Raw genomic sequence first — 3,743 nt, forward strand, 5'->3', positions numbered from 1 at the left:
AGAAACGGCTACCGACCCCTGGAACAAAGACTTCACAGGAAATAAAAGGAAAGCAAGACGGAAAGTTTCCCTCCACTTCTGGTCGGGCCTGGGGGGTTGTTAGTGGATTTCATTGTGAAAAGATGACAGCAGACTATGATGCCAATTTAAGTGTCAGTTGTTGCAGTTTGACTTCTTATCATTAAACATATAATTAAGAGTCAAGCTTTTCTTAGAGTGGCCGGGCCAAGCTGAAAGGATTCTTGCACCAAACTTCCTTACCTCATTAATTAGGAGGAGGGTCACTCAGGTCAGTGTGTGTTTATTCCCAGGAAGGAGCATAAAGGGGATTAGCAGTAATCAGAGGGGATTAAAAACAGCTATTACCCAGATGGATGGTACATTCCTGCCTGATCTTTTCACTTTTGCTGAGAGGGATGTTTGGTTTAAAAAGAGGTGCCGAGATAAGGACTCCTCTGGCGACAGTTTCTTTATAAACACAAACACACTGGGCTTGTTTCCTGCCTCTGGTGCCGTCTGTACATTCACTTCTAAAGCTAGAAGTGTCGTACAAAAGAGAATCTCGAGCCTCAAGGTGTCATAAATTGGTGATGAGGAGTGGTACTCAAGTGTAAAGATGACACTGGATGTGTCGTGATGCAGATGATCGGGAAGGGAGAAGAGAAGAATCTGGTAAGGAGGCAAAGAAAGGGGCTGACTTTTAACTACTGGGAAAGGTGGATGAGCGGTAGAGAAATCAGGTGTGATTAATTAAATGATTTCAATTGAAATGATAAAAGAACACGATGGAAGATGAGTAATAAACACAGAAATGAACACAAAGGGAATAAAACAACAAACATAAAGTTAATGACCTAAAGCTACGAACCAACGCTAAATTTAGAATCTAAAGCAATATAAAAATCAGAACAGAATAAAGAACTAAGAAACTCAGCTCAAACAATTTTATTAGCAAATACGACTTGGTTAGTCTTAACAAGACTGTATTATCAGCATAAAGATGGAATTTACAGTTGTATAATGAAGGTTTTATTGTTGATATAAATTGGAAACTGAACTGATCTAAGAACAGAACCCTGGGTAACACTTTGTGACTTCATATTTTATATGTTAATACACATAAATACTTAACAGACTATGGTTTTCATGACGTTTCTGCCATTTCTATCCAAACCTAAACTGAAATAGCCCAAATCTGCTGGTTTTCAAAAGCAGAAGTCAAATCATTTAAACCAGGATGGCAACATCACTGTTGCTAGTTTTTATATGCTGTCTGGAAACTGAGGTTTTACAAAGTTAAGATTTTGTTTTCAAACCCAAACCAAAATAATAAATGGATTTCATCATATTGTTTTATTTGTTTTGGTTAGGTCCTACTGCAATTTTAATGTGATATACTGAGCTGTTTTGCCAAATATTGCTTGGTTCTTCACTTTTTGTTTTTACATGTCTCTGTACAATAGTCAAATATATCTCCACTACAACAAAATTGCTGCAGATTCTTATTGGAGAGTTATTGGACTGAGCTCCATTTAATTGAACATCGGTGCTTCATAAACTGGAAGGTTTGTTTATTTGAAACAGTGTAGCTGCTCAGCACCAGTCACTGTGTACACCAAGAATCATACTCCCTATGGAGAGAAATGAACTTGTTTGCTACGATAAAAGGCAGAAGAAAAAACAAGTGCATCATTTTTCGTGTCTTTGGAGGCAACAGCAGTTTTATGGCGCCGTATAGGTAATGATGCTTTTTTAATCACATTGCTGACACAGTCGCCAAGCTTTTACACTTTGTCGGCCTTCTAAAGAGCCGGAAAAGAATGCTGCGCTTGTCAACAGCATTGTAGCTCTTGTGCTTGTATAATGTGTGGTATGCATGTTCTCGGGTCTGTCTGCGTGCTCTGGTCTTTATTAGACTTCCACTGAACATCTCTGAGGACTGACACAGAGATCCTTTCATGTGTCCTCGGCCTGGTCCCGCACACCAGAGCCTAACCAAAAACATGCCACTGCCCGGGGCAAGGTCAGATTTCTCACCATACCACAGCATTAAAGCAGCGGTGCTCCTCCTAATAGAGGGAGGGGGCGGGGGGTTGAAGACACTCTGGTTATTTTTCATCAATCTCGCAAACGATATATTTCATCTCATCATACTGAAGGAGCAGCACCGAAGGAGGCCATGTGGTAATGATTTTGGAGCGAATGCCCTCTGCTGCTCAATGATCTCACTGACCTGCAGCGTGCACGAGGGTGAAATTTGGACTTTTCAAATCATCCAGGTTACGACTGGTGTCATGTCGAAAGAGGAGAGTAAAGCACATCTTTTTTTCTCCTCGTTTCAAAGTCAGTTCATTATCAGAAACAGAATTCCAGCCACGTCTTAAGAAACAACGTTTCAGCCGTTGTGTCAAATACTGCGAACCATGAACATTAAAGAAGTCTTGGTTAATAAATATTAAAGAAGAAATTCCATCATTAATCTTCTCTGGAAAATATTATGGTTATATGTATATATTTTTTGTTTGCTGCGAGTTTGCCTGGTTAACGCCGATATTTAGATTGCTGAGATCTGATATGGCGATTCAAATTTTCTTTTTGCAAAGACTTACAGCAGATAAAGGATATGCTGCAGCTTCTCTGACAGATGTAGATGTACTGATGTATGAGGCCCTTTTATTTGTCAAAGCTTTTATCAGATTTTTTTTTTATTTCACTGATAAAAGTGCATTATTAACATTGAGTGTTGGTTGATGCATTTATATACTGCAAAGGCAGTCTTTTGTTTTAATGCATTGAATGAAAGGGGAAAAAAAGAATATTAAATTAAATCTCTGGCGCATGGATTGTGATTTCTTGCTGCAGAATATAATCCTCTATTAATGTTTTGTGGGTTCTATTTGGTGACTGGCTGATTTGGTTTCAAAATGTGGCTCATGGAGTCACAAAGTAACTCGTTGGAGGTAGCCTGCAAAAAAGACACTTGCTCTCTGCACTGCAGTGAAACTTTCCATACAAGTGACCTGCGATTTGTTAGTTTCGTTCTTGAAGGAATTTAAAGAGGGGTTCAATATGTCATACTTTAAATCTCACGCTCTGCTATGCAGAGACTCTGTCTGCTCTGATGAAGTCTCCACTTGCTGAATTGAGAAACAGAATACGAAGAACTAATAATTATTTGACTAAGTAGTAATATTTGCAGGGTGTTAACCTCAAAGCCAGTTGAACGTAAAAGAGAACAAACAAGATAATTTCAGATCGTGTCATCAAGGCAAAACTAACAGACAATAACACTAAACTTTACACTGTTAATCCCAATACACAGAGTAGGCAGTAAGGGGTGCATCAAAAACAGTAAGCATAAGCATGACAGGTGTTGAGTTGACCCATGATGCACGCTGCTTTAAAATGGTAAAATGTTGGTGAGAGATTAAATGTGACAGCAGCTATAGCAGGTCAGAAAAGTTGAAGCGTTTGAAGCAGCCCCTCTTCCTCAGAATAATCTCTGTTTTCATTTTGTTTCCATCCATTTTTATTTTTCTTGTTTTTCAAAAAAAAAAAATCTTGATATGAGCTTTTATAGATCAGAGGAAATGTTGACCTATGTTTATGCCCCACTCAAACGATTTGCTGTCACAATTAACCAAACTCTAATGGGAGCAGGAAGGCGGGTAAATATATACTGACGCAGATAATACAAAGGGCTAAGTGGACAGTGTTTTCTGGAATATGTATTTGAATTTGAA

This window comes from Xiphophorus hellerii, chromosome 7, assembly GCF_003331165.1.
Source record: "Xiphophorus hellerii strain 12219 chromosome 7, Xiphophorus_hellerii-4.1, whole genome shotgun sequence".
Taxonomy (NCBI): domain Eukaryota; kingdom Metazoa; phylum Chordata; class Actinopteri; order Cyprinodontiformes; family Poeciliidae; genus Xiphophorus; species Xiphophorus hellerii.